A 22,532-nucleotide genomic window follows, 5' to 3' on the forward strand; every position below is an offset into this window, starting at 1 on the left:
TAATTTACGGTCTGTATATCTACTTTGGTGAGGTGTCTGTCCAGGCCTTTTGCACATCTTTTTCATCAGGTTGTCTGTTTTCTTACTGTTGAGTTATTTTTTTCTTTTTTAAATAAATTTAGTTTATTTATTTTTGGCTGCATTGGGTCTTCATTGCTGTGCACAGGCTTCCTCTAGTTGCAGCGAGCAGGGGCTACTCTTTGCAGTGTGTGGGCTTCTCATTGCAGTGGCTTCTCTTGTTATGGAGCACGGGCTCTAGGCATGTGGGCTTCAGTGGTTGTGGCATGCGGGCTCAGTAGTTGTGGCTCACGGGCTTAGTTGCTCCGTGGCATGTGAGATCTTCCTGGACCAGGGATCGAACCTGTGTCCCCTGTGTTGGCAGGCAGATTCTTAACCACTGTGCCACCAGAGAAGCCCTTCTCCTTCACTTTTAAAGGATAATTTTTCAGCATTCCGAATTCTAGATTGGTAGGATTTTTTCTTTCAACAGTCTAAATATTTCACTACTCTCTCCTTGCTTGCATGGTTTCTGAGGAGAAGTTAAATGTAATTCTTATCCTTCCTCCTCTATAGATAAGGTGTTTTTTCCCACAGGCTTCTTTCATGAATTATTTTTCCTTTATCTTTGATATTTCATATTCCTGAAGGTTGAATATGATATGCCTAGGTGTAGTTTCTGGCATTTATTCTGCTTGGTCTTGGAGCTTCCTGGATCTGTGGTTTGGTGTCTGATGTTAATTTTGGAAAACTCTTGAGTCATTATACCTCAAATACTGCTGCTTTTTCGCTCTCTCTTCTTCTCGTATCTCCATTATGTGTATGCTGCATCTTTTGTCATTATCTCACAGTCTTGGATATTCTGGGGTGTGGTTTTTTTTACCCATTTTTTTCTCCTTGCTTTTCAGCTTTGGTAGCTTCTATTGCTGTAGCCTCAAGCTCAGAGATTGTTTCCTCAGCAATGTCCAGTGTACTAATGAGGCCATCAGAGGCATCCTTCATTTCTGTTACAGTGTTTTTGATCTCTGGCATTACCTTTTGATTCTTTCTACTTTCCATCTCATTCATTACATTACCCATCTATTATTTCATGGCCTCCTTTTTTCATTAAACTCTTAGTATATTAACTATAGTATAAAAAAAATCCTGGTCTGATAATTCCAGTATTCCTGCCATATCTGACAGGTTTTAGTGCTTCTTTATTCTGTGCAAACTGTGCTTTTTGCCTTTGAGTATGCCTTGTAATTTTTTGTTGCAAGGCAGACGTAATCTACTAAGTAAAAGGAACAGCAGTAAATAGGCCTTTAGTGATATAGAAATGAGGTATGGGGGAAGGAAGACCATTCCATAGTCCTATGATAAGGTGTCACTCTTTTAGTGAGCCTTTTCCTCTGGACTAAGAACTTTACACCACATGCTTCTTAGTTTCCCCCCACCTCCTTGGGTGAGACAGGATGGTTAGAATGGGCTGGAGCTGGTTTTCTTCCCTCAAGTAGTTTAAGCTCTGATAAAATCCCAGCAACTTTGACTCCGGAAAAATAGCATCTCATAGATCAGGCCTTGTTAAGAAGGTCAAGAATGCTCTGGTGTATTACACAATGGTTCCTTTACCCCAGTCCCCACCAACCCCCCACCCCCGCTGGAAGCACACAGGGAATTTTCTCCAGTGTTCACTGTGAGGGCCTGTTCGAGCTCCTAGAGGTAAGACTCACCAAAGTGTGGAGTCCCTTTTATGACTGGGTCCCCCTAGAGTTTTTAAGAGAGGTCATGCTGAGCCTCCAACAGTTTGTCGCATCCAGTTCAGGATTTCCTCCTGGCATGGAGGTTTCTACTTCAGAGTTTTCTGCGCTGGCAAGTTGTGATTGTCTGTATCCACCTTTTTGTCTCTTTTTACTTGTTAGGATGGAGTGGCGACTTCTAAGTTCCTTACATGCCAAGCTGGAAACCAGAAGTCCCAAATTAATTTTTAATGTTTGTGTCACACAGGAGTTCTAGGTTCTGGATTTTATGGTTGCTTACTTTGGAAAATTTTGCCGTTTAACATTGGCTTTTCAGATGTTTTTGCTTTCTTAAGTTGCTTTTTTTGCTTTGCGTAGGTGGCACAGGAATGGAACAGCTCTCCAAACAAAGAGAAATTCCATCAGTTGCATTTACGAAAATTTCCTGCTGATTATAAAAAATACTGGGAGTTTGTTTGTAAGTTCTTTTTTATGTAACTTGGGCTCTATCATATAATAATTGGAGATTGCTATTTGAGGGAACATAATAATTGCTTGAATTTTCTGGGATATAGGTTTCCTGAGGTGAATTTGTAAGCTCTTACAAAGAGTATGTTTAAAGTCTTTACTTAATGAGGATAATTACTGGGACAGTTATAAAATTCATGGTTTTAACCATTGTGCTAGCAGAATACCACAGGCCAAAGTGTCCCTAGATGCTGGGCAAGGGAGAGAGAAGGTGAGTGAGGGAGTTTGATTGGCGGGGGCGGAGGGGGTGTTGACATGATCGTGCGTACAGATTCTGAGTAAATCTCTCTGCCGTCTCTGCTCTCACTTCATGAGTTGTCTGGAGCATGTGTCACAGTTATGTCTTAGTTATAAATAAACCAAGCATTTAGAACCCTTTAAAATAAAAAGTATAAATTCTCCGTCTGTCTCCTTCCCCCTTGCAGTCCATCCCACTCCATAGATTCACTTAAGAAAAAAAGCGTGTACATATATTTGGGGGGAAGGTATTATATGTTCACTGTAGATTATTCAGATAATATTAGCCAATAGTAAAATAAACATCACTCACAGTTCCCATCATTCAGAGATCATCTTATGAACATAGTAGTGTATATCTTACTGCTAGACTTCCTATTCATCTGAGTGAAGGGTGGGTGGGTAGGGTTATTTTACCTAAGTGACGTTTTTCATGTATTTATTCAGCAAATATTTACTGACTTTATACTACCTGATAGTGTATGATTCTAGATGCTAGGTATGTAGCTGTGATGAAAACATAAAATTCCACCTTCGTGAAGCTTACATTTGACTTATTTTCATTTAGTCTATTATAAATGTCTTTTCAGAGATAAATAATAATAGCATGTTCAGTGTTTGTAGTTATTCCATTGTAAGTGTATTCCATAGTTCTCTTTAACCAGTAATTTCTAGTTACACATGTACATTACTTATGATTTTTTACTGTTACACTGAATAAATCCCTTTGCTAGATCAAACAGTGTGTGCATTTTAAGACTTTCGGTTCATATTGCCTCTGTCTACCAAAAAGAATACCATTTTCACTTCTGACATAAGAATGTAAGAATGTATCTCTTCTCATTTGCTAGTTTAAACTTATCCCCCAGTTTTATATGGAACATGTATCTCATTTGAAGTTGTAGTTTTTGTCCTCAAATCTTTATTGGTCTTTTATATTCTTGGCGGGGGGCGGATAATTGTCTGTTCATGCCTTTTGTCCTTTTTTTTTCTCTTAGGGAGGTTATTTTCTTACTTGTATGCATTGTTAATTTTTTTTCAATTTCATTATTTGCTGTTCAGTTTCACATGCAGTTTTTGAGGCAGACAATTTTTATCTTCACATGTTCAAAAATACCGTATTTATTTCTTTACTGTTCAGTTGGTTTTAGAAATCAGATAAATACTTCCATATTTTCTTGTAGTAGTTTTATATTTCTTTCTAATATTTAAATCACTGATTTATCATCCATTTATCTTGATGGTATGATAGAATCACATAGCATTTACTCTTGTGTCTGACTTCTTTCACGTAACATGTCTTCGTAATTCATCAAATTTGTGTGCATCTTTGGTATTTTTTTCATTGCTGTGGTGGTATTTCAATATGTGACTGTGTCACAATTTTACTGTTGATGGACATTTTTGTTATTATTATTTTAAAGAAGTTTTTTTTTGTCAGTGCCATGCAGCTTGTGGGATCTTAGTTCCCCGACCAGGGATTGAACCCGGGCCACAGCAGTGAAAGCGCCGAGTCCTAACCACTGGATTGCCAGAGAACTCCCGTTAATGGACATTTTTTCAGCAGTTTAGGCCTGTGTGTCAGGGCTCTCCAAGTCCATGCCCAAGTTCAGTGATTCGCTAGGAGTACTCACAGGAATTATATTCCTGCTCATGGCTGTGACTTACTATGGCAAAAGGATACAAAGCAAAATCAGCAAAGGGAAAAAGGAAACCAGGAGCAAGTTTCCAAGAGTCATTTCCCAGCGAAGTCACACAGGACACACTTAATTTTCCCAGTAGTGGGCTGCGACAACCCATGTGACACATTATCTACCAGGGAAGCTTAGAGACCCAGTGCCTAAAACACCCTCTGCCTAGCCCACATTCATGACTTTCACAAGTAAAGTGGGTGTTTGACATAAGCTGTAGAGAAAAAATTTGGCAAACAGGTAAGGTACAGTGAGCCATTGTCATCAGCAAATGATGAGAGCTGTCTGGAAAACCAAGTTCCCAGATTCCAAGGGGGCCAACCTTGTAAGCAGGCCTTTCTAATGATAGCAGCCTCAGGCCTTCTTCTACACACAGCATTTTATGAATAATGCTACTATGGTCATTCATGTGTCTCTTCGTGTTATGCGAGGGCATTTTTGTGGAGTCTGTCTCCTGAAGTGGGTCTCAGAGTCTCAGGGTATTATGCATGAGCTTAACATGAGTAGATAATGCCAAGCTAGTCATGCAGAATGACACACCCCACCAGCGTATGGAAGTCACGTTGCTCCATGTCTCTGCCAACACATTTGTGTTGATTGTGCTGTTCATTTTAGCCATTGTAGTGTGTGTGTATTGATGGCCATTTGTGGTTTTATTTTGTAATATCCTGGCTATCAGTGAGATTGAGCACCTTCTCATATATTTAGTAGATGCTCAAGTAACCTCTCTAGGGAAGCACCTATTAAAGACTCTTGTTCATTTTCTGTTAGTTGTCTTTTTCTTACTGATTTGTAGCAAGTTCTTTATGCAATCTGGATATAAACCATCCTCCCACTTTGGCTTGCATTATGTCTCTCTTAGTGATGTCTTTAAAATTCTTATTTTATTCTTGTTTAGACTTTATTTTTTAACATGACAAATGCATCTGTGTATTTTTTATGGTTAATGGTCTGTGCCAAAGGTTTAAGAAACCTTTCCCTGCTGCAGGTCATAAATATATTATCTTAACATCTAGAACAGGTGTCAGCAAACCACAGCTTGCAGATCTACCCTGTATCCTGTTTTTATGCTGCCCAAGAGTAAGGTTCTTACATTTTTTTAAGCTTTTGAAGAAAAGATGATGATGAATATGCAACAGACACCATGTGTAGCCTGCAAAGAAAAATCTGGCTCTTTACAGAAAGTTTGCCAATCCCTTTTCTAGAGGCTTCGCTGTTTTGCCGACCTGGAATGGATTTTGTACACGAGTAAGATGTAGGGGCCATGTTTCATTTTTTTCCCTAATGGAGATGTAATTACCCCAGTAGTGTTTATTGAAAAGATTATCCTTTCTCCATGGTCTGCAGTGTCATATTTGTTACAAATCTAAGTCCATTTAATGCACTCGCCTTTTTCTGGACTCCTTTCTTCTTTGTTGGATCATTTGCCTACCTTTCTGCCCATATCACATTGCTTAATTTTACTTAATTAAGCTTTATTATAAACACTAATGAGCAAGTCTGCTTACCTTGTTTGGCCTTAAGAGTACGTTGGCTATTCTTGTCCCTTTGCATTACCATGTAAGTTTTAGAGAAAAAAAGATGTGGACATTTGTTAAGAATTGACATCTTTCTAATACTGATTTGAATACGATACATACTGTCAGTTATTTAGGTTTACTTTCAGTAATGTTTTACAGTTTTCTAGGGAGAGGTTTTGCAGATCATCATTGGTTAGATTTTTTTCTTTTGGTGTCATAATTATTTAAGTGACTATCTCTAATAGAGATGGACCTAAAAATTCATAGTATTTTTGCTAATAATTCATTATTTTGTTGCTAAAGTATGAACCATGATTTCTTAATATTAGATAGCTAGACAGTGTTCAAGTTTTCCGTTTCCTCATAAAGAACAATTTATTTCAGCCTGCTTGAATTAAGAACCAAGTTAGGTCCACTCACTGACATTGTTAATATGTCTTCTTCAATTACAATTGTCTCCTTCATGGATCCCTCCCGCTTTGTAATTTATTTGTTGAAGAAATTGTGTTGTTGACCCTGTAGAATTACAGGGTCTGTGTCTGTGTCTTGCTGATAGCATCCCCCTGGTGGTGTTTAGTATGTTTTTCAGTCCTTTGTACTTTTTGTAAATTGATAGTTGGATCTAGAGGCTTGATCAGTTTCATTGGACCTAATATTTTTGGCAAAACTAGTTCATAGCTGAGGTTGGTGTGTTCCTTTATCAGGAGGTGCTTGATCTCTAATTTCTCTTTTTGTAATACTTATAACCGTTGATCCTTAATGCCTAGATTAATTATTTTACTAAAGGATACAAAATGGTGATATTTTTATTTGATCATTTCTTCATTTATTTGCTATTGTAGTTCTGTAAAGAAAAAGTGCTCCATTTTATTTGATTACTCAGTAGTATACTTTATAAAGAAGGGTAGAATAAGTATTGATACTTGACTCCTGACCAGTTTTCAAAATAATGACTTAATTCTCTGCAAGTGCTGGGTTGACCAGTGAACTTTAAAAAAATGTTTTTTCGTTATGAACACATGGACTTAAATACACTTGTTTCAAGTCTTTGTAATTGGTTTCTTCAAGTTGGCTCCTGAGCCCTTTAGACAGGCTAGTCTTTGAGAGCTTTCTTGCTACCTGATGTAACCGATACCATCTATATGTTTTATCCTGTATGTGAGCTTTCAATTTTCTAAGTAGCCGTAGTATCTTTGGGTAGAAAAAGTTATTTCAAGATCAGTATTGGCATGTTATATGCTGTTTACAAGTAATACATGTAAACATAAGGATACAGAAAGGTTAGAAGAGGAAGATTGGAGAAAGCTACTCATGCAAACCCAACTAAAAGAAACTTGTTTTGCTCTGTTAATACCAGACTAAATAGACTTTACGGCAGAAGAGCATTATTTGAGATTAAAAGCGAGTATTTCACAATGATAGCAAGTTCAGTGAACAGAAGATAGGACCATTTTGAATACCTAATAAAATATATAAAGAAAAAACTGATAGAACTAGAGTGTACTCTTTACATATATGTGAGACCTTTGAACCATTCATTTTTTCTTTTCTTTTAGTTTGGAAATTATACGTCAACTTGTACCTCTTTTGCCATTTAGTAGTTTAGGTGAAAACTTAGAGCGTACATGATTCAAAGTTTACAGATTTCATCGATACTTTAAGTGTCTCCATAGATAAGGCAAAATCTTAAAAAACTTTAACCCTGTTTATCTGTTCCACTTTGTATATTATTATTGTTACGTATTTTAACTCTATATTTTAAACTGTGTTATACATACAGTTGTTCCTCTGTATTTGCGGGATTTGCGTCATCGGATTCAAGCGTGGATTGAAAATATTCAGGGAAAAAAAATTCCAGAAAAACATGTTTGCTATGCACCAGCACCTATTTACATACCACTTATGTTGGATTTACAACTATGTCCATAGCGTTTGCATTGTATTAGGTATTATAAGTAATCTAGAGATGATTTAAAGTGTACTGGAGGATGTGCGTGGGTTATATGCAAATACTATGCCGTTTTACATAAGGGACATGAGCATCTGAGGATTTTGGTGCCTGCGGGAGTCCTAGAACCAATTCAAGGACTGTACTCTGTGTAGTGCCTTGTGCAGCCCTTTTTTGTTTGTTTGTTGATTCTAGTAGTTCATGTATTCTCTCCTGGTGCTTTGCTTATTTCTAATATGTTGGTCATTGTCTTTGGAAAGCTATTTAAAAAATAATCAGGGGCCTAGGATGATAGGATGTCCTCTTCCAGAGAGGATTTTTCTTTGCTTCTGCCAGGATTCTGGGAGTACTAGCAATGTGGGATCAGCTTAAAGGATTGAGCTTTCCTGAAGTACTCGGGTGAATTGAAGCTGCCTTCATTGTTGGGTGTAGTCCTTCATGGTCCCTACCTGAAGCTTGAGGGCTACCAGGATGCCTACTTTATCTATGCAGGCCCTGGACTCCAGTTTTTGTCTCTTTTTTTGTACAAGGCTATCCCAGGTACTGCTCAAATTCCTGGCTGCCACTCCCTGAAGAGTTCAGATGTTTCTAGGGAAAATACTGGGCTGACCCTTACGGATCTCCACCTTGTTCTGGATCTCAACAGAGTGATTCTTCATTGTTGTATTTGCTCTCTGATGCCTTCAAATAGACATTTCTTACATGATGCATTTTTAAAATTCTTTTTAGACTTAGTAGTTCAGTCTACTTAATCCTAGTACTTCGTGCTTTGGTTCAGTATGTTGCTGCTGGATTTGGCAGTTGGTACTGAACTTTTTTTAATTTTAGAGCTTGCTCTGTTTTCCCAGCCCCATTTATTTTACTACTGTCCTTTCCCCCTTGTTTGAAATGCCACTAGTAGGCTCAAAATTCTTACGTGTACATGGATCTGTTTCCAGATTTTCTCTCGGGATTTTGAAAGCAGGGCACAAAAGTGAAAATTCCTTGATTAAAAACTAAGGTAAACTTCAAGGAAAAGAAATGTATTAGCTACTTTTGAATATTATGACTTCATCTATTTTGGCTTTGTAGCAGGTTTTAAGAAGACTTTTATAATGCTGTGTGATCAATATTTGTCAATGCTGACTAGCTTAGACTATCATTTTGAAGTATGTACAAAGTCCGCTAGTGCTGTATACTTGCTTGAACTTAGTACAAGCGTTTAATATCCTTTAATCTCATGTAAACTAATTCTGTTAGAATAAATGCTGGCTTCTTCTTGTGTTATAGTTTATCTTGAGGAATGTGAACTAGCTAAACAGCTTCATCCAAAGGAAAATGATTTGGTGTTTTTGGTTCCTGAAAGACTAAATGGAGAGAAGAAGGATATAGAGAGACATCGCCTGCAAGTTCCCCGTGAACATTACTGTGGCTATGTTCATACGTTCCGCCGCACTTCAGTCAGTAAGTACCTAATGAGACATGGAAGAGAAATCTGTCAGCAGCTCATCTTTTCATCTCCCTCTAAATTAGGCTTTACTAGCCATGTATTTGCTATACATTTACCAGCCCTCTATTTGCTGTCCATTTACCAGATGTATGTTTGCTCTATGTTTACCAGACTGTATTTGCTAGGTTGATTACTTACCATTCAGAGTCCTCTTTTAGTTTTTCTAGACTCAGCTGGAAAAGGCCCAGCACGTATTGCTTTAGACTTAGGATTTTAAAGCTTTCTTTTGTAATGTCTTCTCCTTCTAGTAAATGCCTTCATCTGTCAGTGTGTTTGTTATAAAACAGACAGTTTGAAAACCATCTGTTTGTTAAATCACATTCCAGCCTTGGTTTGGGGGCTAATTATTGATGAGCAGACCAAACACAGAACTAATTGTAAGGCAACTGGAGGGGTTTACTGTTTCATCACTCCCATCCATTGTGGTGTAGGGACTTCTCTCCCTAAGGTAGCATAACAAAAATAATGTTAGCTTGAATTTAAGGACTACTGACTGTGTGCCAGCCAGTGTGCCCTGTCCTTCCTGTACACATTTATCATCTTTTCCCAGAGCCCTGCAAAGCAGAATGGTTTGTTCCCTGCTCATTGGGAAATCAGAGTTCAGGGATGTTAAGTAACATATCCAAAGGCATCCTTACTATTAAACACTCGGTGCAGAATTGAAACCTAATTTTGTTTGACTACGAAGTCCACATGCTTGATATATGCCAAGCTGCCTTTTTGACATTGCTGCTCTCTTAGTCTCTGTTACGGGAAGAGAATATGTGATCATTATTCCTTCCCCTTTTTGTATCATACCTTAAAAATAGCAACAAAGCTCTTAGAGTTTAACATCGTGCCGCATCCTAACTGGTGTGCCATGTCCACTATTGTGTGGTCAGAGCTCAGTTCTTTGTGCAAGATGCGTTGAGCACCAGGGATATCTAGCTTCATCTGTGCTTTCAACTCTTACAAGTGGTTACATTTGCCAAAGTTCTGTTTCTAAGATTTAGCAATGGTTTCTGTCTCCTTCCCGGAACTCCTCATGCATCCAACTACCTGACGTCTCCATTTGGAGATTATTAGACATTTCAAACCTACTCCAAAAGGAAGCACTTGATTTACTGCCTGACATCTGCTGTTGCTCCGTTTTTTCCCAACTCAGCATGTGGGACCTCCATCCCATTCTTCCAGTTGCTCAGCCCAAAACCTCAGAGTCATCCTTGAGTCCTGCTTTCCCTCGCACGCTCCTTCTAATGCATCAGGAAGTCCTGTCGGATCTTCCTTAGCCATATATCCTACATCCAAGTGCCACCTCTCCTGCTGCCTCCTGGCCCACGTGACCATTCACTTTTACCTAGATTTTAGCCTCTTAAGTTGTCTTCTTGTGCTTTTTCCATTGCAGTTTATTCTTCATTCGCGATAAGTGATTCTTTTAATGTGTGACTTAGCGTGTGTCACTTACCTGCGCGGAGCTGTCCTGTGCTCTTGACCTGACTCAGAGTCATGTTCAGAGCGGTTAACTGCAGAGCCCTCTGAAGTGTAGCTGCATTTACCGTCTTGGTCTTCTAGCTCGCTTCTCCCTGCTTTTCCTTCTAGCCATTCTGGCCTTCTCCCTGTTGTGAAAATAATCCAGGCACCTCGCTGCCCCATTGTCTTTGCAGTTGCTGATTCTCTGCCTGTAACCCACTTTCCCCGGTTACGGGCATGGCTCACTCACTTAATGCCATGGCTCTGCTCAAATATCATATCAGGAAAACCTCCCCTGACTCTCCTGTCTACAACAACACTCCCTCACAACCCTCATCACTTCCTCATCCCCCTTCTCGGCTTTCTTCCTAGCACTTACCATCACCTGACATGTTTATTTGCTTATCTGCCCCCTTCTTCTAAAAAATAAGCCTCCAGAGGACAGAAATGTTGCCTGGTTCTTAGGAGGCAGTCAGTAGATACTTACTGAGAAAATTATTTAAATGATGTATAAAAAACATGTTACAGGGCTTCCCTGGTGGCGCAGCGGTTGAGAGTCCGCCTGCCGATGCAGGGGACATGGGTTCGTGCCCCGGTCTGAGAAGACCCCACGTGCCACAGAGCGGCTAGGCCCGTGAGCCATGGCCGCTGAGCCTGCGTGTCCGGAGCCTGTGCTCTGCAACGGGAGAGGCCACAACATTGAGAGAGGGCTGCATACCACACACAAAAAAAAGTTACAAAACACCTTGTTCTGAATAACCTTTTTAACTGGACACTGTTATTCACTGGTAACTGAAATTGCTTTTTCTCCTTCTTGATAATAGTGCGTAATGGGAAATCTGAGTGTTCCCTTTCCATCCAGACTCAACATAATTTACCAGTCAATTTAAATGAATTCGTGAAATGTCTTGTAATCAGCTCTCTGGTGACTACACAGAGGAAGTTGAAAGCCATATCTTTGCTGAGTGGTCGGAACCAACTGGCCAGAGCCGTTCTGAATCCAAACCCCATGGACTTCTGTACAAAAGATTTACTAACTACAGCATCTGAGAGAATTGTGAGTGACAGTCATTTGATAACAGGGAAAGTCAGAACATTTCATGTCAAGATGTTAAAGCATGTTATTTTTATCTGTCACACATTCCCTGTTGTCTACAACAAAGACATAGTCACCATGTGTGCCCAGTGACGTTTTTAGTGCTTAGTTTTCTTTAATATTGCAAAGTAGTTCTTTGTGTTAAGTTAGTCAGCTTACCTCAGGAAAAAAGGTAGAGTCCAAAAGGGAATTGAAAACATGCTTGCAGAGCAGCATTAAAATGTGAGGTGAACATCCTACTTAACTGTTTGTTAGGTAATTAAATACAGGAGTAAGAGGAGGTTTAATGGAATGACTTTTGCATTTGAATGATCAGTGGAGCATTGACTGGTACTGTTGTCAGTGCGACGACGAAGTTGTGATTTTTGTGTGAACACATATTTCTCATTGTTGTAAGAGTTGGGTGTAAGTTCCAGGAAATTAACACAGAGACAGGCGGAAGGAAAGGAATGTTATTTGAACCCCTGTCTTGTGTTAGGACTTTCATATGCATTTTCTCAGTCAGTTCTCACCCTCTAAGGAATCCCAGATTTAATGATTGTCAAAGCCTGAAGCCCAGAGAGGTTAGGAGTTTAGAGACCTAGCGTTTGAGTGAAACTGAGGTGTAGACTCAGATCTGACCCCAAATCCCTGTTGTTTTGACTGTATCACTTGTGTTAGGAAAGGAAGTCTTGGAATGTTTTTACTGTCTAAAAAGAGGATTGACTAAAATGGGAAGAACCACGGAATAAAAAGAAGAAAAGTACAAAACAGTTTATTGTGATCATCTTTATAAGAATCACAAATAAAAATATAGTTGTTGTGGTTGTAGGTGGACTGAGGCCTGTAGACTCATCAGTAGCTCTTTCCAGTAGTGAAAGTGGTTCTTAGATTAAGGGTCATTTTGGGGTTTTGCCTGATCATCACCAAAGCTTCTGTCTGACAAAGGTCAGCAGCAGTTCAAACAGATGTCTTCCACTCTCTCGCTCTCCTGTGCCATCCCAGGAAGAACCGCTCTTTTTCACTAGTGTCTTTTGTATAGATCGCCTACCTAAAAGATTTCAATGAAGACCAAAAGAAAGCGATAGAAACTGCATATGCCATGGTGAAACACTCCCCAGCAGTTGCCAAGATCTGTCTGATTCATGGACCACCCGGGACAGGAAAATCAAAAACCATTGTGGGCCTCCTGTACCGCCTACTGACAGAGGTAGAGTGTGCACGAGGGCATCTGTGCCCTTAATTGAGTATGTTGTTTTACTTTAACGTGTAAATAAGTACTAAAGTGTGTTTTTCCCTTCACTTCTGTGTATCTTTTTGATACTGTGTGGAACTATATCAGATAAAGCGGTAGCAGAGGTAGAGAAGGTTATAAGAAATAAAAGGAACAGAAAATGTTATCTTGTGTGAAACTAATTCTAAGGGCTAGAATAGTGGTCTTCGGGCTTTATTATAGGTCACGGCTAATCCCAGGAGACAATCTTGAATGTATTCCTGGGTTACATTTTGGATTGAACATTGAATAAAATAAGTGGATAGTAAGGTAAGGCTCAGAGAAGTTAGATTTTATGCCAGAGTAATTTATTTTTTCGGGCACACCATGCGGCATGTGGGATCTTAGTTCCCCGACCAGGGATCAAACCTGGGCCCTTGGCAGTAAGAGCACTGCGTCCTAACCACTCGTTGGCCAGGGAATTCCCAGCCAGGGTAATTTTTTAACGTCAGTGTAAGATGTAGGTGCTTTTATTTACTTTTAACTAGTTATTAGGGGAACTTTCAAATATATGTGACAGTAGAGAAGAACTATAACACTGCACAATAGAGCTTATCAGTATTGTTTGTTTTTTTGTTTGTTTATTTGTTGCAAATTGTCGAACCAGAGGAGGGGGCATTCAGATGAGAACTCCAATGCCAAAATCAAACAAAACCGTGTCCTTGTGTGTGCACCTTCCAATACAGCTGTTGATGAACTTACGAAAAAAATTATGCTTGAATTCAACGAGAAGTGTAAAGACAAGAAGAATCCTTTAGGTATGATACTTATGTGGGCTTTTCATTTGTTTTTGTTTTCAGTGTTTAGTGTGGTAACTTTGAATGACAAAGAGCAAGCCAGTTCTGGTCATTTTTTCTACTTGAGGCTGTGGCCCATGTGTACTTACTGCTTTGTTTACTGAATATTTTGGAGCATTTATTCTGTGCCAGGCCCTGTGCCGTTTGAAACACCTTAGAGCAGCCCTTGATTCAGTTGTGTAGGGGTTAGGGAAGACTTTTAGAGGAAATGATATCTAAGATGAAACGTGGAAGAGCAATGAGGAAGTGAAGTGGGGAGAGGACTCTGGTGGAACTTACTGTACATAAAAAGGACCAGAAGCCAGAGAACCGTGGATGGTTCAGTCTAGCTAGAATATAACGAGGTCCACCAAGGCAAGGGCTTTTAAAAATGTGTTCATTGTAGTAACCCCCGTGCCTGGAACAGTGCCTGGCACTCAGTTGGGACTTAGTAGATGTTTAGTGACACAAAAGCTAGAGCAGTCATCACTTATGGTTACCGAGTGCTCACTATGTGTCAGTACTCAGAGTAATCCTCTGAGCCATGCAATAAATAACCTATCTACATTTTATAGGCGGAGAAGCTGAGGAGTTGAGATGTAAAGTATACCACAGGGACAAGTCTTTTCAGTACAGTTGACAGATTGAAGAGCATTGCCACCGAGGATTCGGAATGCTTGAGCGAATGTGTAAAGTCATTTCTGTGCACTTAACCTTAACACCTCCTCTCACACCAGCCATCCTGAGTGGCGTGGTTATGGCTCTGGGTCGGGCTGCTCTTCTAAGCACATGTATCTCGTCTTCCCTAAGCAAATTTTATTTTCCTTGATGTTACCTGGCAGTGACCTAAATCAGTTAAGATTCAATTAGGCTTCAAATAATAGACACTCCAACTACAGTGGCTTAACTATGATAGAAGTTTATTTCCTTCTTACTCAGAAGCCCAGAGATGGGCAGCTGAGGGATGATACTGGCGTGATGACTCTACTTCCGAGTCTTCAGAGACCTAGGGTCTTTCTACCTTGTTGCTGCACTACGTGGGACCCCCCACTCCTTAGTGCACCTCATGGTCAGAAACAGCTGCTCCAGCACCAGTAGTCCCATCTAGCAAGTGCAAGGAAAAAGGGACAGATATACTAGCTGTGCTTTAAGGAAAGTTCTGAGACGCTGCCAGTAGCACCTCTGCTTATTTCCTTTTGGCCAGAACTTAGTCCCGTGGCCACACCAGCTGCAGGAGCAGCCAGGATGTGTCGTCTGTCTTCGCAGGGATCACACATATTTCCCCTTTTATTGCACATGTATTAGCTACATCTAGCGGTCATTTGCTTTTAAAACTGAAAATGCATTATGAACGGCAACTTTTCTACTCACCATTATGTTTGTGAGAACTATGACTTTATGTATCGCTGTATATGGATTCGGTCATTCATGTTAACTGCTATAGGGTGTCTCATCTATGAGTGCACAGTTCATTCGTTATCCATTGATAGAAATGTAAGTTCTTTCCCTTTTTTTTTTTGTTATTTCAAACTTCATTCCTGTACTTGTGCCTGTTTCTCCAGTGCAGGATGAAAACGTTTACTGCAGTGACTGAGTTGTATTGTGTTGTACTGTACAGCAGCTGAAGGGAGTACACTGGAGTACTGTGTTCTTACTCACGTCTCCTGAGTATTCATACAGGCTGCTTGGGCAGTGCTTTCACACTGTGGCTTGTGACCAGTTATTGGATTGTGAAATCAGTTTAGGGAGATCAGAACCAGCATACTTACACAAGATAAGATAGAACAGAAGAGAACAGAAAAGATTAGAGTGTAGGTAGTGAGGGGTAAAGTATTGTTTTGTGAAACCTGTTTTATTGGTGAGGTATGAGTGTACTGGCTTTCAATGTGAAGTGTACCTCATACTATAGATCACGGTCAAAAGAGTTTATAAAAACACTGGTCTAGTGTATATATACCTAGAAATGAGAATGCTGGGTTGAAGGATTTGTGCTGATTCTAGATAGTGCCCGGTTCTGCTCCAAAGTAGTTGTATCAAATTATACAACCGAGAACAGTTCCCGCGTGGTTTTCACTTTCCTTTCCCTGAGGGAGGGTAATAAGCCCTTTTTCAGGTGTGGGCTGACAACACGAGAAGGCTGGGACGAAGGTGGCTCAAGTGTAGGGTCTAGGTTGTATTTTTAATATTTTTGTTAGAGAGAAAATGACATCTCTTGTCAGTAAAGATGGCTTTTTTCTTCTTATTCAGTACTTTCATTTTTGCTTCTTTTCACTATGTCCAGTGGTCCTGGGTGTCCTTTACAGAAATACCTTGGACATCTCACCATTAAGTGTGATGTTTGTTCCTGGGGTTTGGTATATACGCTTTTATCAGGTTAAAAAAGTCCCCACCTAATTAGAGTTTTTTAATGAATGGGTGTTGAATTTTACTGCATGCAGTTTTTTTTCATTCATATGCCCCTCCCCCTCACCATATGGCAGTGCAAGCACAGAGTCCTAACCAGGGAATTCTGCTTTTCTTTTCTTTCTTTCTTTCATTCTTTCTTTTCCTTTCCTTTTTTTTTTTTTGTGTGTGGTACGCTGGCCTCTCACCGTTGTGGCCTCTCCCGTTGCGGAGCACAGGGTCTGGACGTGCAGGCTCAGTGGCCATGGCTCCCGGGCCTAGCCGCTCCACGGCATATGGGATCATCCCGGACTGGGGCACGATCCTCTGTCCCCTGCATCGGCAGGCAGACTCTCAACTACTGCGCAGCCAGGGAAGCCCCTTTTCTTTTCTTTCTTTTCTTCTTTCTTTCCATACCCCGAGGCTTAAGGGATCTGAGTTCCCCGACCAGGGTTTGAAACCAGGCCCATGGCAGTGAAAGTGCCGAGTCCTAACCACTGGACTGCCAGGGAATTCCCTACAATGCTTTACTAATTTGAAAATATCTTTGATTCCTAGAATAAGGTCTGCTTGGTTGTATACTATTATTTTTTTTACCACATTGCTGGATTGCTATTGATTTTTTTAACTGACGGCAGCCTATAATTTTTCTTTGTCATATCTTTGGTTTCAGTATTGAAGTTATACAGACTTTAAAAATGAAGTTATACAGGGCTTCCCTGGTGCCGTAGTGGTTGAGAGTCTGCCTGCCGATGCAGAGGACATGTGTTCGTGCCCTGGTCCAGGAGGATCCCACGTGCCACAGAGAGGCTGGGCCCATAAGCCATGGCCGCTGAGCCTGTGCGTCTGGAGCCTGTGCTCCACAATGGGAGAGGCCAGAGCAGTAAGAGGCCCGTGAACCATAAAAAAAAAAAAAAAAAAAAAAAAAGAATTTATACAGACATTTATTTGGGATGTTTCATATATGACAGGGAATTACCTGTTACTTGAAGGTTAATTTGTTTTTAGTGTTGTTTTTTGAGGGGCTTCTTGTTTGTTTGTTTTTTGTCTTTTTTTTGACAGATGGGTAAGTTTCTGTGTGCTGAATGTCTTTAATTGTTGGTTTATTCAAGTTTTCTACATTTGAGTGAGTTTTGCTAATTCATATTATTCAAGAAAAATCTCCACTTCACCTTAGGTTTTCAAATATATTGGTATAACATTGTTCACTGTATTCTCATTTTTAAAATCTCAACTGTATTTTGGTTGGGTCACCTTTGTCATTCTCTGTATTATGTGTTTAGGCTCTAAGTCCACATGTGGCATGGGCCTATAGTTGGAAAGTCCTAGAAGAGAGTTTTTTTTCCCAGCTAAGCCCAGGCCAAGATAGATTCATGTCGTTTTCATCCCTCCACCTCTTCCATGCCCTCTTGCTTTCTAGTGGACGTTAAAATCCAAGCCCCCATTGTAAAATTTCTATATGTTGATTGGAATGGTAGTTTTGCTGATGTAGATATTTGTCAAACTCTGTAGAACTAAGGATTTTTAAATCTCTGCATTTGATTGTATGTAAATGAAAAAACAAACACCTAAGCATCTAGAGAGTGACCAGCCCTCACCCTGTTCCCTCCAGGGAAGCCACAGCAGCTCAGGGGCTTTCACCTCTGTTTTTCACCTTTCTCTTTGTTTTTGGCCCCTAGGAATTTCTCTTACATCCTTCTGAGCTCACCCTGCAATTTAAAGGATGTCTGTTTTAATTTCTGGAGCATTTTTAGATGCTTATAGTGGCTATAAATCTCATCCACCTTTCTGGTAGAAACACAAGTTAGCAATTTTGACACCTTCAAGTAAATGTTGGTCAGAGAAGATGGCTTCAAATTTTAGAAGAATGAGCTGAACTAGGAACAAAAATATGTGTGAACAGCTGTATAATGAGTTCATTTATTCATTCAGTGTATGTTTATTGTACTTACGTGCCAGCTGCGCTTCTAGGCTGTGACCAAAACAAAACCTGGTTCTTATGGGACTTGGATTCAGTGGAAGGAGATAGCAAACAAGTATGTGATGTGTCAGATTGGGATAAGTGCTAATAAACGCTGCATGATTGCTATAGTTTAGTAGTTCAGTGAAGCAGTGGGAGACTTTTAGATTAAATAATATCTGAAATGTGCTAACCTAAAATTAAAATGTGGTTAATAAACCAGTTAAATGATGCTGACAGTTTTTGGAATTACCATATTCCAGAATTTCCAGCATCTTGTGTCCCTTAGATCCTGGAGTGGCATTGTGATGTGGAACAGTGTTTCAAAACTGTGGTTCTCAGTATTCTGCAGAAAAGCATTTGATGGTCCTGTAAGATTCTGTTTGGGGAATTCAGACCTGCATTAATAGAGAAAAGTCTTCATCTTCGAAATATCCTATGGTCAAGAAATTTGTTTTATTTTCACTCGCCATTTCCCAAATACATTTTACCATGGAGTGATGTATAGAACATAGTTTGAGAAGCATTAGTGTAATAGAATCTCAACTCTGCAGTGTACTGCTTGTGCAACCTCAGTAGCTTTTATTAGGTGGAAATAAATCCTTGCCTTATAGGATTCTTATGAAGCAAATCTAAAAGAATGTGTGTGGAACCTCTAGCACAGTTCCAGGTATTTGGTTGATTAATAGTTAATGTTAGCTCCTTTCTCTGATTGTTAATATATTTGCTTAGAAATAATTATTATGTACAGAAATTGACAGCATTCTTATTAACCTCTAAGTGTGACTTCTATCAACAGGAAACTGTGGAGATATAAATTTAGTACGTCTAGGTCCAGAAAAGTGTATTAATACTGAGGTCCTAAAATTCAGTTTGGAGAGCCAAGTTAACCACAGAATGAGTAAGTACTGAATAAAGGTATATATAAATTGATTTCTGTTTCTTTTTGTATGGTAGAAAATGGCATAGGCATTAAAGGTAATTTGGAGACCCTAGAAGTAGTCTAGTTTTGAAAGCTAGTTTTTCTTCTCATTTGTATGCATATGTGTGTATTTGTTAGAATCAACAGCTTTTTATCTTTTTTTTAAAGAAAAAGACTTACCTTCTCATATTCATGAGATTCACAGAAGAAAGGAATTTCTAGATCATCAACTAGCTGAACTTTCTCGCCAGCGTGCTTTATGCCGAGGTGGAAGGGAACTACAGGTATCTAAACATGTCTTGATCAGTGTTTTTTAAAAGCTCATAGATAAACTAGTTGGTGAGTATTTGATGCCATTCTTTCATTGTGGAATAGCATAATTTGTGTACAAAAATGTACACAGAGATGGTATGCCTTACATTAGGGGTTAAACTTTTTTTAAAAGAACAAGATAGTAAATATTTCAGACTTTGCAGGCCACGTGCAGTCTGTTTTAGCCACTGAACGCCACTGTTAATAGCATGAAGGCAGAGTAGATAACACGTAAGTGATGCCCCAAGGGTTGGCCTGCTTAAGCAGAAAGCGTACCTGCAGTACTCTGAACAGAACTGAATCATACACACTATTAAGAATTTATTGGACTTCCCTGGTTGTCCAGTGGTTAAGAATCTGCACTTACACTGAAGGGAGCTCAGGTTCGACCCCTGCTCAGGGAACCCTAGTTCCTCATGAGCATCCCTCATGCTGCACAGGGTGGCCACAAAAAATAAAAGAATTTATCAAATTAGCACCTACTGATTGAAGCATGGGGTGCTGGTTGTCGGGTTGCTGGACAATGAGCTGATGTTTAAAAACAGACCACAAGAGAAAGCGAAATAGAGAAGTTTATTTTCACAGGTCTTGAGGAAGGTATAAGGCATGTCTCGTGGGGCATGACAGGCAGGTCAAGGGAGAGTGCAGACAGAGAGAGGCAGGCCCTGGCACACATGTCATTATCAGAGTCCATGCGTGGAGTACTTTGGGGTTCCCAGGCTAGGGCTGGATTGGCCAATTTTAACTGAAAGAGCAGGGTTTTGGTAAGTAGCTTAGAGGGTCTCTTATCTAAAGGGCATATAAGGGGAAGGCACTGGATGGCAGAGGAGACTGTTGATCACAAGAGCTTATGTTGGCTGGTGGGCCGGTGACTCCACGGGCTGCCATCTAGGGCGTGCATGTGTGTGAAGGGGCCTAGTGTTAGTTTGGGGTCTCTGCAGGCTGCTTGGCCAAACAAAATGGATGCCAGGGCATCAGTACCATGGAGTAGCTTAGCTAAACTCTGACACACAGCAATACAGAAAGACTGGTATAGAGAAAACACACTGGGCGAATCAGTTTTTCATTGGTAAAGTACTGGCTCACCCTTTTGAAATGTGAGGCAGTCCATTGGAAAGCATTTTAAAATGCTTAATTTAATGTTAATGATGGCATTCTGATTTTTTCCAGAGGCAAGAATTAGATGAAAAAATGGCCAAAGTTTCACAAGAAAGGCAGGAGCTTTCTTCTAAAATTAAAGAGGTAAGTAGTTCACCTGTAGCACTTTACTGGTATTACTTTTTCTTTTTTAAAATTATGAAATAGTTCAGACAACCTGTGGTCTTTTCTCAATTACATTTAAAAATTTGGGGGAATTCCCTGGCTGTCCAGTGGTTAGGACTCTGCTTCCATTGCAGGGGGTGTGGGTGTGATTCCTGGTCAGGGAACTAGATCCCATGTGCTGCAACTAAGAGCCCGCATGCTACAACTAAAAGATCCCTCATGCTGCAACTAAAAGATCCCACACGCTGCCGGGAAGATCCCACAGGCCACAACTAAGACCCAGCGTAGCCAAATAAATAAATAAATAAGTAACTATTTGAAGATACAGGAAAAAAAAATACACATCTGAATTCAGGTAGAGTGACAGTGGCTGGGATGTGGCCCAAGAAATATAAGCACCTTTTTTCTCAGTTTTTGGCTGAAAGCATACACTCCTTTTCCTTGTTTCTGATCACAAAAAATCCTTCTATAACATGTATAACTTTTCCCAGTTTTCTTTGGATATAAAAATATCAACTAACATTTATATTGGTCAAAGCTAGAATGAGCCAGGTGTGTACCCCATCACCAGCATGCAGCCCTTAATGAAATGAATTGGCGGTCAGGGAAAGAGAGGGTAATACTCAACCGGTAATGGTATTTGTATTTTTGAGCTGTGGTTTTCCTCTTGAATGTATTATTGACCTTCTCTGTGTGGCTAAATAAATATAATTGAACTTAATGTGTATTTCCACTAGCAGTTTGTTTATTTAAATCAAAAGTTATGTGGAAAGCTTTTTATTAAAACTTTAAGCTGAGCCCAAAATTAATCTTCCCACATTTAAGGATGAAGTCCATGTTTACCAGTATTATGGTTTTTGCCGCTGATCACATTGTTCTGTGGGCCATTAAATTAACTGTCCTTGGCAGTTTTACTCATTAGAGAGCTGAGAGGAGAGGTATGTGACAGTTAACATGTGAGCACCAGAAGGCCACAGTTGCCACCCTCTCTTCACATACATGCCTTGGCCTCCATGGTTGAATCTATCACATGTTCAGGGATGATTCACGACAGCTTTTTCAGGAGGGGAGATAGGCTACCTGAATCTATGATGAGAGTACTAGTTTATTAATTTGAACACTGAATGATATGCATTGTGAGGTGTCATTCATACTGTTAGTCTCCATCACAGTTTATTCCCTTATAGTCTGGACCAAGGTTGTTGGATTCCACTGTGGAACTAGAATGCTTGTCAGTTTCACAGGCGTTTTTGTTGGTACTATCCCTTATAAAAGAACAATATTACATACTTAAAAACTAACAGCAAAGTGTATGTTCAGGCTTAGTTCTGATCCTGGTTTTACTCAGATAATTGCTTCACAACTCAGTAGAATTACTTAATCTTTACTTATTCTGATACCTTCCCTCATACGTCAGGCTGTAAGAATTGTAATCCACTTCGACCAAATTAAACCTGAATAAGTTTTTCTTAATGTGCTTATTATTAACTCATGTTCTGAGATTAGACTCCACTGCAAAGTGTTCTTTCTGGTGGCTTCTGATTATCTTGAATGTTTCTTCTCTTTTCTATGCTTGAGGTTCCTACCTAACATTTACTAGACATTATTCTGCCACATAATAAGTGTAGTTAAGAATTTATATACAACTGAATGTTGATGAACTTTTATTCTCTTAGGTTCAAGGATGCCCACAAAAGACACAGAACATCATCATCTTAGAGTCCCACATCATCTGCTGCCCACTGAGCACGAGTGGTGGTTTGCTGCTCGAGGCTGCTTTCCGTGGGCAAGGGGGTGTCCCCTTTAGTTGTGTCATTGTTGATGAGGTCAGTAAGCAGTCGGCCATACAGCTTTGCTAGGAGTAAGGAGTAAGTCTTAGATGAAGAGTGGCTGCCGAGATGTTGACAAAGTGGTCTTTGCATCTGATTTTGACCTGCCATTACATATGTATTCTCTTATGTTGAAATACGCTGCTAATGACCCACCATGATG

The 22,532-nt window shown here is 39.8% G+C and overlaps 1 pseudogene across 1 annotated transcript in view; it reads left to right on the forward strand.

The window, feature by feature from the left end:
- LOC308610359 (putative helicase senataxin) overlaps positions 1-22,366 on the forward strand; it is a 44,846-nt pseudogene extending 22,480 nt beyond the window's left edge. Inside the window, exons 9-17 of the transcript in view lie at positions 2,094-2,193; positions 8,909-9,082; positions 11,402-11,634; positions 12,695-12,862; positions 13,533-13,683; positions 18,843-18,944; positions 19,134-19,249; positions 20,448-20,519; positions 22,217-22,366. The product of the transcript in view is annotated as a putative helicase senataxin (transcript). The remainder of the gene's footprint in view (positions 1-2,093; positions 2,194-8,908; positions 9,083-11,401; positions 11,635-12,694; positions 12,863-13,532; positions 13,684-18,842; positions 18,945-19,133; positions 19,250-20,447; positions 20,520-22,216) is intronic.
- Positions 22,367-22,532: the final 166 nt, after the last annotated feature.

This window comes from Mesoplodon bidens (genome assembly GCF_964165515.1).
Source record: "Mesoplodon bidens genome assembly, contig: HAP1_SCAFFOLD_1223, whole genome shotgun sequence".
Classification (NCBI taxonomy): Eukaryota; Metazoa; Chordata; class Mammalia; order Artiodactyla; family Ziphiidae; genus Mesoplodon; species Mesoplodon bidens.